The sequence below is a fragment of the Haliaeetus leucocephalus genome, unplaced genomic scaffold (assembly GCF_000737465.1).
Source record: "Haliaeetus leucocephalus isolate CR32 unplaced genomic scaffold, Haliaeetus_leucocephalus-4.0 Scaffold657, whole genome shotgun sequence".
NCBI classification, from domain to species: Eukaryota; Metazoa; Chordata; class Aves; order Accipitriformes; family Accipitridae; genus Haliaeetus; species Haliaeetus leucocephalus.
The window spans coordinates 6,381,109-6,392,887 of record NW_010973093.1 but is presented as its reverse complement, the minus strand read 5'-3'; positions in this window follow the sequence as shown (position 1 = coordinate 6,392,887).

Below are 11,779 nucleotides of genomic sequence, written 5' to 3'. Positions count from 1 at the left end.
TACTTCGGCAGCATGGGGGAAGTTACCTCATCTTTCAGACACAGTGGCTGGCTCTGCTTGTGTTTGCCCGAGGAAAGCCGACCCCATCGTCTTGCAGGAGTGTCACTGTCACTAGTGTTTTGACAAACATGTTCCATGTTGCCCTTAATTTCATTTAAGGTCACTAAAAATGGACACCACAGCCACATATCTCATGAACCATGAACTCCTAGAATCCCCCTAAGCCTGGAGGATGAGGGAAAGCTTTTTTTAGCAAGCATCCCGTGATCAGCCCTTTGAACTCAGCACAGTGGATGTACTGAGTGTCTGCAAAAAGCCAAGACACACCAGACCAACCATTAGTTTGGAGCTTTGTCCTGACACTGAATTGTCAGTGTGATTCAGACAGTGCCTTTTGTGCTCACAGGCATGCCTAAAAGCAAGGGGGCCAGACCCTACTCACCACACCCAGCTATAGGATCAGAGCAAAGAGCACACACAGGCAGCAAGGACACTCTCCCTGTTTTCTCTCCCTGGTTCAGGTGCCCAGCTGGGAGCAGAATGCAGAAAAACAATTAGCAATGAGCAATGACCCACAGGTAGCCCCTGCTGCCAACTAGTCACAGGCCTCTGCTGAGCACTGCACCAAGAACATACAGGACTGCTTAAAACCATTTGTACACAGCCATTGCCTCAAATGCTCTAAATCAGGGCCATCCAGTATATCCACAAGCTGTAGTATCATTTCATGTTCTCCCCAGCCCAGCAAGGGTTAGTACCTAAAAAAAATACACCCTACTTTCAGATCTCTAATTCTGATCCATGAACTACATAACCAGCTACAACAGCCATTGCTATTACATGCCTGCTATTTGAAAAGGCCCCACTTTTCATCATAACAGTCACACTCTTATTTCTAGCAGTTCTCCGTCATTGTATGAAAACATTTCTCAAGATAATAGTTGCTGTAAAATCTTATCAGAATGTAGCCTGGAGCAAGGGCTGAGATACAAAAATGTGCCTGTTTGTTACACTGCAAAGCAGGAATGCTGACAGACTCGGGGAGTGCAGATATATCTGTCTAGATTTTTTTGTTTTTTTTTTTTAATTTGGTCTTAAGGACACGCATTAGATTTTTCTGGCTCAAGAAATAAGCATACAAACCTTTCTATGTTCAGACTTGTCTGTGCTTTGGAGCCTTTGAATGTTTGACAAGCTGTATGAATAGGGATGACAGAGCTTCATGCAAATGAAAATCACAGTCCCATGACAGATCTAAAGCTTAAATCTTTTTTTATAAATGACAATAGGAGTTGAATGAGTGGAACACTGCAGGTGTTTAAAACCAACCAAGGAAATACCAAAATTTCAGGAAGCTGAAGAAAGATTACTGCTTTTATTCCATGTGTCTGGAGTTTTCCAGAGAGCAACTGCTTTAGAAATACTCCATATTTCATCCCGGCAAGGTGGTTATTCTTCCCACCTTGCAGAGGAGATCACACATGAATGATTTGCCTCCTCTAACGGAAAGAGGTTGGGCCAGACTCAAAGCAGGCTGTGGACATCTGAGTGCCAGCTTCTGGGTACTGGATTTCAAGGTGAAATCCAGACCCCAGGGGCTTTACACGAAGCTTCCTGCGCTGCGCAGGGGATTATTAAGCACCTCAGAAGGACAATTCACAAACTCTGCTAAAAAAAGGGGGATCTGCTTAGCCTGAGCTGAGTGACAATGCTGAGCACCCAACCTTTCAGTGTCGGTCCCAGAGCCTGTTGCTGCCTTTGGAGGGCTTGAGTGGAGCTCAGCCCCTCTGACTGGGCTGGCTCTGATCGCTCCCAGCAGGACCAGCAGGCAGGAAATGGGAGACCTGAAATCAAACCTTTTCTTAGCCTGGGGATTTTTGGCTGATGTCTCTCGCCTTCCCAGAAGAAGTGGAGACAGATGTTAAAGAGTCAGTGTCAGAAGGAGGGGCAGCAGAAGGAAACCTCGCTGCAGCCTGGAGGCTCCAGGGCTCAGCTGATGGACACCTTCCTCCCAGAATAATGTCTGGGTTTTGGTCCTATTCCTGTAGAGAGATACTCCTTATTGCACTCCCAGGGCTGGAGGACATGTCAACCATTTCCCCTAAACCCCAGGATCGTTCAGGATTAGTCTCCTACACACAAAGCCATTACCTACGACAGGCCACACACAAGTGCCACCTCTGCACTTGTGGAGGATCCTGCTAGCCCTCACGAAAACCCAAAGCTGCATGTGCTGGGGCGGAGCGGTCCGAGCAAGATGAGTGCAGGCCTTGGGCTTGCTGCTGTGAACCCAGGTCATCATGGTCCACCACATCTCGATTCAGGTGCCTGTGGCCCAGGAGCAAGGGTTTAGCTGCACACCCATGTTCTGAGCAATGGGCCCCTTTAATAGACATCTTTTCAAATGTAAACAAAATGCACTAAAAATAGAAACTAAGTTAAGAAATAGTGTGGTGCAAAGGGAGAGATCAGTGGCTGAGGAGGGATGTCTTACCTTCTCATGAGCCTGTATCTAACACACAGACTCTCGGGAGCCATCATTGCTGCTGCGAGCTGGTGTGGCATGGAGGTGATGGTGCTGCCAGCAGCCCAAAGGGGGGCTGTCAGACAAGCTTCGAGCCAGCACTGTCCCTCCACTGCTGCAGGGCACCTGGAGCAGTGCAGGCACAGCCCAACATAAGCAGGTCAGTGTATGCAGCACCAGCAAGGATGGGGCTACTGGGCCCTTCTAAGAAAGCCAGAGGCTAGAATCTCACCTTCTTCTACACTGCAGCTCTGCATTACAACTACTTCAAAAGTCCTGGATACTAAAAACAACTGAAATAAAGTATACAGATTATATGTGCATCAAATTGCAACTAAGCTAAATTATCACTGCAACTAGGTGTTTTCTGACACAAGGAATGGTGTGCATTGCTGCATTCCTCCTAATGTTCACCAGCTTCTGGTTTCAATTACTTTCAGCTTTCTTGAATATAAAAGGACTGGGCTGACCTTTCCCCTGCCAGATGTCTATGGTGAAAGTTTTCATGAAGAGGTCAGCAAAATACATCCATGATTTCTGGGACCGAGGCTTGGAGCATGTGTACTGCAGGGAGCTGCAGTGGGCACACTGTGCACATGCACAGCCAAGAGAAGACGAGGATCTTTTCAACAGGGGAAAACAGACCCAAAAGCAAAATGAAGACCATAGAGTCAGTGCCAATACCAGACTGTGCCATGTTGATCTCTCTGCAACACCCTTCTCTCTGATTTGGTCCCTAAGATCATCCAACACAGAGCACCAACCTAGGACCCAGCATGGAGAACAAATCACCTGCTAATCACCCAGCCCTCCTCCAGAGACCTCACAGTGCCATGCTCTGAGGTTGCCCCTCTTTTTCCAGAGACACCTCCCAGGCTGATCAGTGCCTCTGTGCCTCACTTCACAGACCCAGGCTTGGGTGCAGGGGCTAGGTCTCATACCCCTGCATGAGGGGGACACCGCAGAACAGCTCCCCATGCATGGGGTGGGCAAGGAAACAGTGCCAGATCTCCTCTGCCCTGCAGCCAGCAGGACCTGGCCAGGCAAGAGGCTCATCAGGTGGCTGAGGCTGAACCCAAGAGTCATGGCTGGTGATGTGGTATCTGCTGCATCTGTCCCGGGAACTGGTGGGAAGACCCAGAAAGAGCTGCTGGGACCACAGCTTGCTGGAGAACCTACAAACAGTGTCCACCCACGGCGCTGGTTACTAAAATGTGCTCCCTGTAAGTATGGAAAATGAGACGGCCAAATCCCAGCAAATTACACCTCAAGCTCCACAGTTACAACATGAGGGCTCCCGCATAACCTTAACCATGACAAAGAAATGTCTGAGACCAAGCAGGCCATTTCAGAGGACATGGGAGCCAAGGGTGTTACACATACTGGGCAACATTCATTCCCAATATTTTCTTATAAAAGCAAAGGATGCTTATTTCTTGGCCTCGCAAGAGCTGGATTAGGAAAAGCAACCTTTTTGGTTTACTTGTTGAGTGTCTGGATCTCCTTTCTTGGCTCAGAGCTCTGGACTCCTTCTTTGCTCCTCTGGACTCAGTGCTACTTGTGGCCAGGGTCACCCTGCCTCTCCCCTACCACCACACAGTCAGAGGCAGTGCCAGTAGATTGCTCCTGCGAACCGGTCAGCTGCACGTGGGGTTGGGAGAAGGGGGCTGCTGCCTCACAACAGGGTACAAGGTTGCCCCTTGTGAAGAAGCACTGACACCATCCCACCACAGCCAGGACTGCCACAAGCTCTGCTGCTTGGTATTTGGGCAGGCATGAAAGGACGTTCCAGAAGATGAGATTTAGGGTGAGTCCCAGGCCAACGATACCCTGCTTCGTCTTCTCACAGGCAGAGGACAGTGAAACACCTTCCTTTACCACCAAAGCCTTCCTAGGGCCCTGCAGAAAGGCCCCAGGGCACACATGTAAGTGCACATCTACTTGCAAACAGCCCTGGGGAACAGCAGCTGCATTACATCTGTTGCTCCATGCTGCCAACATCATTTGCAGACACAGAGCTGTCCTGAGGCGAAGGTCACAAGGGTGCTTTCACAGTGAGCTGCATTGCCTTGCAAGGCTCTCTAGTCCTGGTGTTGCCAGGGAGCTTTTATTACTGCCCTTCATTCAGATAAGGGCACTCATGGCTCAATATACCCCCACAAATTAAAGGTGGATTTACTGGCTGGTGTCTTATCTATTTTTGCACAAAGAACTTTGGGAGAATAAGGAGATTTTGTAAGCTGTAGCTGAGTAAGTTTCCTGGTATGCTGAAGGAACCTACTTTATTAAACCAGTAATACACAGCTTAAAACACGAAATGAGCTGGCTCTTGCACAGAGACAGATGCAATCATTCCTGCCCAGGTCTCCCCAGCACAGATCCTCATACTCCCAGGAACATGTACTACTGATTCAGAGCTGCTAGAAGTCAGGGTCTAGACACTCCATGAGCAGCAGGGCTTGGTTTAAAAAAATCAGTTCCAGTTTGAACCAAACCAAACCTTTTAAATTCTCTTCTAGGGGGGAATTAGTTACCTTTTTTCTTTTCTTTTTAGGCCACCAAGCCTAAGGGCAATCCAGTAAAACTGACCTGCTTATCAGTTCACATCTAATAGCAAGGACTGTGGCCATTTCCCCCATAGCACAGCCAAGAATATCTGCTTCACTAAGTATACACTCACTGCCCCAAGGCTGGGGAGCTCCTAAGCAGTCCCACCACACACTGTCCTGGGTCTTCTAGGTGAGCACCCTATGCCAGCAGCAGGGACTGGAAAGCCTTGGCTGCAACTAGCAACCTCAGTGCATCATGGCAGGCTGTTCATAGCTCTGTTTGACTCCTCAGCAGTCCACGCATCATTTGTTTTACCTGATGGGAGAGACATACTGATTTGCAGCTAGGTGGTAAAGAGCACAACTCAATGCTCAGCCTTCAGCTCCATCCTGTAGTTCACCAAAGAGCACATGAGACCCCTTACTCATCCCACAGTTCTGGCTACAGGCTGATGGGAGCGCATCTTCATAACGCAGGGTCAGTTCTTGGACCACGCAAGTCTGATGAAGTGAGAGTATCTGCAAAGTTACTGGAGAAGGGGAGAAAGAGCTACAGTATCTCAAACCACACATAGCCTTGACCCAAGATAGGGATGAGGAAGACTTGCTTTCTTCCTCAAGCTGCTAATAGCTAACAAGCAGCAAGCATTAAATGTTGCTCGGTGGCTGCAGGAGGATGCTAAGTTTTGGGCAGCCTTCTTCCACAGCCAGGCATCTTTGCCACTGAAGCTCAGTGCTACCGGCTGCAGTTTCTGAAAGACTGCCACGACAACAATTGTACTTCATTGTAACCACAGCTTGCAGTGCTCTGCGGTACTGGCCAACAATGCTGTTCAGACCATCATTGCCAAAACGCTCCCAAGCAGGACTGGCTGTGGCATTTCTATCAGCATTAAAGAGCCTGAATCCTGAGCACTTCAGGAGCCTGAGTCTACATCAGCTGAACCCTTGTGTGAGCACAGCACAACACTACTCAACCCAGGGGAGGAGGTCAGGAAAAAGCAATAGGGCTGGGAAGACCCTGGAGGGATGCAGGGCGTGTAGCAGCCACAGTGGAGGAGACACAAGCAGAGTGACAGACACATGGCCAGGTGTCAGCTCAGGTGCATACCTTGGTCCTCCATGCACCCCACTGTTGCCCCCAAGTCTGTCCCGCCCCTTGGCCTCATGCTAGTGTTTTTTTGGTGCCCTCTGCACAATCTGCTCTAGCCTGTACTTAAGCCTGCTGTGCCTGCAGCAACTTCCCTGCTTCCTCCCTGTACCCCCAATACCTGGGATGAGGGACCTGATACACAAAGGCAGCTTCCAATCAAGGAGCCACTGCAACAAGCACGGAAGAGCTGTCCTGAGCTCTGCAGCCCTCTTCCCTGCCCTCCCCCACTGCCATTGCAGCTTGTCCCTCAGTCAAGCTGGCTGGTTTGTGCTTTGGAGTGGCTTGGGAGGGCTCCTGAGGTTGCCTTTGTCTCAAAGAAGGTGCTGGTACAAATCTGTGCTGAGCACAGCAATGCCTGGTGACTGCTCAGCCAGCAACCCAGGAGCACCCTGCAGGCCCCAGGCCAGCAAGCTCCTAGTCAAGAGACTCATCAACCCCTGGAAGCACAGGGGCCCAGCTGGCACCATCGGAAAATGTTTGCTGAATGTAAGTGGTCAAGGAAGATGACAGATGACTGTGGATCTGGAGCCTACCAAGACACCGTACCTTGTTTCCAGAGAGCAGAAACATCTGGTTTTCCTCCCTTGTCTGAATTACTCCATCAGATGGGGAGTTTGTTTGGAGGCAGGAGGTAAATCCAGCGCTGTGGGAAATACCTGCCCTGGAATTGTCCTGGACAGTCCTTCCAGGGCACAGCAAGCTGCTCTGACTGGGGACAGTCACGAGTGATTTAAGATACTACCATCATTCAGATACACGATGGGACTGCAGCCAAAGCACTGTGTGAACATGTATGACCCAGGCAGTCCTCACCGCCAAAGCACAAGGCACAGACTGAAGTAGGAGATCTGCTCCAAAAGCACCTGGCTCCATGCTGGGGCACAGCTCAAGCTCAATACAAGTGGAGAACAGAGCTGCTCAGCAGCTCCTGGTCAAAACAAGCTTCTTTGAAATGAACACTGAGGACCACGCACTGACTGGATCAGGCCAGGAAGCCACCTCCTCTCTGCTGCACTCGCCTGCTCTTGGCACAAGTGAGCTCGTCAGCTGCAGCACACGTGGTTTCAAAGCTGGGGAGCAGATAAACTCCCATGTCACAGGCCATTTGATCCAGGTCAATTCTCCTTAAGATCAAAACTGGATTTGAACTGAGCCCTTTTGGCTATCATGGCAGGCACACAGAGTATTTTCACACTGGCAGTACACATGTGACAGAGTATGGAAAAATAAAACCTGATTTGGATTTTGCCGTGATGACTGTGGACTGATGCCCAGTCTGGCTCCCACATCCTCTCAAGAGACATCAGCCAAGATCAGGGCTTGCTTTCCTAATAGGTTTAAGTGCAGATGAAAAATTTTCAATGAAGAGGGAAAAAAACCACAGAAATGTGTTTGGAGCACAACAGTGGGCACATAAAAGAGAAGGTGACTAGGAACAGTCAGTGTGAGTTTACTAAGAGGTAAATCACATCTGACCATCCTGCTTGCCTTTTATGATAAAATGACCAGATCCGTGGATGTGAGGAGATGCTGCCCAACCTCAGCTCCCAAAACTATCTGCCACAATATTCTTGTGCCCAAGCTAGGAGTTTATGGTTTGGATGGGTGGGCAGCCAGATGGGTAAAGAACTGGCTGGGCAATAAGACTCAGAGGATAGTTGTAATGGGTCACATGCATGGGTCAGTCCTGGGAGTTTTCCTGTTTAACACCTTTATCAATAACCCGGTAGAAGCAACAACACACTTGCTTATAAAGTTTGCAGATGGCAACATAGTGGAGGAAGCAGCTGATACCCTCTAGGTCAGAGCTGCCATCCAGAGGGACACAGACAGGCTGGAGGCATGGGCTGAGAGGAACCTTACGAAGTTCAACAAAGACTAATAATGCAAAGTCCTGCACCCAGTAAGGAAAACAGCCATGTAAAAACACATGCTGGGAACTGACTGGCCAGGGGGCAGTTTGGGGAGAAGAATCTGAGGTCAAGACAGTCAGGGCCCTAGAGCTGGTCATCCCATACAACAGGAGAGGCTGAGGGAACAGGGCTTGTTCAGCCTGGTGTCCTGGTTTCAGCTGGGATAGAGTTAACTGTCTTCCTAGTAGCTGGTACAGTGCTATGTTTTGAGTTCAGTATGCAAAGAATGTTGATAACACTGATGTTTTCAGTTGTTGCTAAGTAGTGTTTAGACTAAAGTCAAGGATTTTTCAGCTTCTCATGCCCAGCCAGCGAGAAAGCTGGAGGGGCACAAGAAGTTGGCACAGAACACAGCCAGGGCACCTGACCCCAACTGGCCAACAGGGTATTCCATACCATGTGACGTCCCATCTAGTATAGGAACTGGGAAGTGGGGACAGGGAATCACCGCTCGAGGACTAGCTGGGTGTTGGTCAGCGGGTGGTGAGCAATTGCACTGCGCATCATTTGTACATTCCAATCCTTTTATTACTACTGTTGTCATTTTATTAGTGTTATCATTATCATTATTAGTTACTTCTTTTCTTTTCTATTAAACTGTTCTTATCTCAACCCACGAGTTTTACTTCTTTTCCTGATTCTCTCCCCCATCCCATGGGGGGGGGGGGGGGGGGGGGGGGGGGGGGCGGGAAGGGAGTAAGTGAGCAGCTGCGTGGTGCTTAGTTGCTGGCTGGGGTTAAACCACGACACCTGGGAAGGAGAAGGCTTCAGGAGGACCTAGCAGCAGCCTTCTAATACCTATGAGGAGGCTATCAAGATGGAGTCAGGCTCTTCACCTTGGTGCACAGTGAAAGAACAAGAATTAAAATGCTGGTGGAAATGAGAAGTTCAGACTGGATATAAAGAAAAAGATTTGCTCTAGTGGGAAACATTTTTTTACATTTTTATCTAGAGAGGTTGTGCAGCCTCCATCCTTGGAGGTTTTCAAGGCCTAGCTGTTTAAAACCTTGAGCAACCTGGTCTGACACCATAGCTGCCCCTGCTTTGAGCAGGAGGTTGGACTACAGACCTCCTGAGGTTCCTTCCCATCTGAGTTATTCCATGATCTGGACTGCAAATGCAACATCAGGCTTTGCAGACATTTAAAGCCATGATCTCTGTACCTCTTCAGTCCCTGGCTCTGCCCGTGCTGGTGGTGAGAACGTTCCTAAAAGGGCTAGCTTCACCCGCGCAGCTTAAGTATCGCTCATTAGTTCAGCTCCTCCACAGGCTATGTGCACAGCACACGAAAAATGCAACGCCTTCCTTGGGTAGACAAATGGAGCCGTCCCTCATTCGTCAGGCATCTTATCACTAGTTCCCAGCCTGGGATGGCAACAGCTCTGCAGTCAGTATTATAGATGCCAGCTGCTCTGAAAAGATGCTGTTTTCTGCTGGTATTTTACAGGACAACTAGGCTGGGGCTGGGTGTGGTGTGGGCACATACAGTAATGCTCTGTGGATTGCCCTCTGCCAGGCTTGTACACTATTGTCCATCTGTCCATGGGGTACCCAGAGGTCTCTGTTTGCCCAAGGTAACAGAGGTTCATCTTCACAGCACCAGACTCCAACAAATTTGGTTCCCAAGTGAAACCTGTAGTCCAGTAAAGTTTCCACTTTACTGGGACATGGAGGAGACCCACTGAGGGAGCCAGGCACCCCTCAGCCCCAGTCCAGCACACAGCACAGCCACAAGCAACGAGTCCTGTCATAAACTTTCCCTGCCAGACATGAGTTCCCTCTTTGTGGGCTGGGCACTGGCACTCTGAGCTACAGGGCATTTGGGTACAATGAGTACAGGGGGAGTTTGCTCTAACACTGAAGAAATACTGGTCATCCACTGACAAAGGGTCTCCAAACCCCCGCATTATATTCCCTTTCCCCCCACTACATATCCACCCCTTGAACAGCTCTGCCTCCTCCTGGTGACCATCCAGCACAGCCCTTGGTCCTCCTAAACATGCAGGGAACAGAGCTGTGCTCTCTGCTGTCACCAAGGCAGGGCAGTGAAAGCCTAACAGTTGCCTTAACAACAGATTTGATTTTTTATTTTTTTTTTTAAACAAATAAACAAAAAAACCCTGAAAAAAGACCTACTCACTTCCAAAGAAAGTTTCCATCCTGGGAAAGGCTGAGGGAAAAGAGATGAGAAAGGTCAATTTGAGAGGCAGAAAGAAGCAGGACATCAGCTGCTTCCACTGCCAGGAGGCAAAACACACAGTTGAGTGCCGTGACATGGCCCACAGGCTGGTCCCTCCATCCTAAATCTTTCTGTGCCCTTCCCACAGGCCCCCCAGTCTGCCACAAGCTTCCTGCCTTTCAGAGCACATAAAAACAAATTAAAGGACAGGACACTTATGCCAAAACATTTGGAAGACGACAGAAATCTTACATTTGTCTCTGTAGTGGCAGTCAGCTGCAAATTAGCTTTAGGGAAATAAATGTAGACAGGGTGATCCTTGACATGCTGCAGCGCCCAGGTTTTGTATCGAATTTGCAAAGCCTTGGGACAGAGGCTTGGCAGGCTTGCCTCATCCAAATTTCTACTTTGTTTTAACTTGGCTTAGCTGTAATACTGATTTTTTCTTCTGAGCAGGTGGTTCTGGATAATTTGTCTTAGTTTTACTTATCATTGCTTCATACAACCATAGTTTTACACAGATTGTACTCTGTGCAGAATAAGGTATTTGTCACTAACATACTGATGGAATATAAAGAAATACAAGCCTGACAGGACAGCAGACACCTTCAGAAATGCAGACAAAGGATACTGTGCAGACCAGTACAGCCATGGGATGATAAAAGATGGGGCAGACACTTGGCCACAAACAACTCACAAGTGGTCAGATAAAGAAATACAGACCTGTAGGTGTCACCCAGGAAAACCAGTTTTGTCCAGAGACCAAGCATACAATGTATGTAAAAATGCATGACAGATGTAATGTGGAGTCACACGGTGGAAAAAAGGGAGCATCTTGTGATATGACTGACTTCATTACAGAGCCAGTTTTTGTTGCACAGATATGAGAGGTGAGCAGCAGGCAATTTACCATTACACAGAAATCCTTCAGGAACAGGAGGCGATTTTTCACTTTTCTTTCCTGCTGCCAGTAACAACTGACCAGAACCTACTGAAGATCACTGTGCCAAGCAACCCACCTGCCTAGCCCTTCTCATGATATTTTTGCACAAGCATCTCCTTCACATCAGTTAAACCCACTCCCTTTAAACCACCTCCTGCTGCGGAGCATGCACATGCCCCTTCCATGCTTCCACTATATGCAAAACACTACCAGCACAGTGAGTTAGGGGAAAACTCAAGGAAACTGCCACGTTTTTAATACATGCTCCCCTGGTAAAAATGGAGGGGCAATAAGAGACCCCAAACACAAAGGGAGGTCTCAATCCCAGGAGGGTGCACACCAGTATGGCAGGGAGAAGCCCCCACATAGCACAATATGCAATCCTGGCATTTCGGTGACTGCTGCTGACAGAGATGCCCCACACTGCCAGAAGAGATAGGCCCTGCTCCTCACAGAGGCTACCACATACACCAAATTCAAGCCACTCCTCTACTTAGTGGTCAGTTAAGTAAAATGGG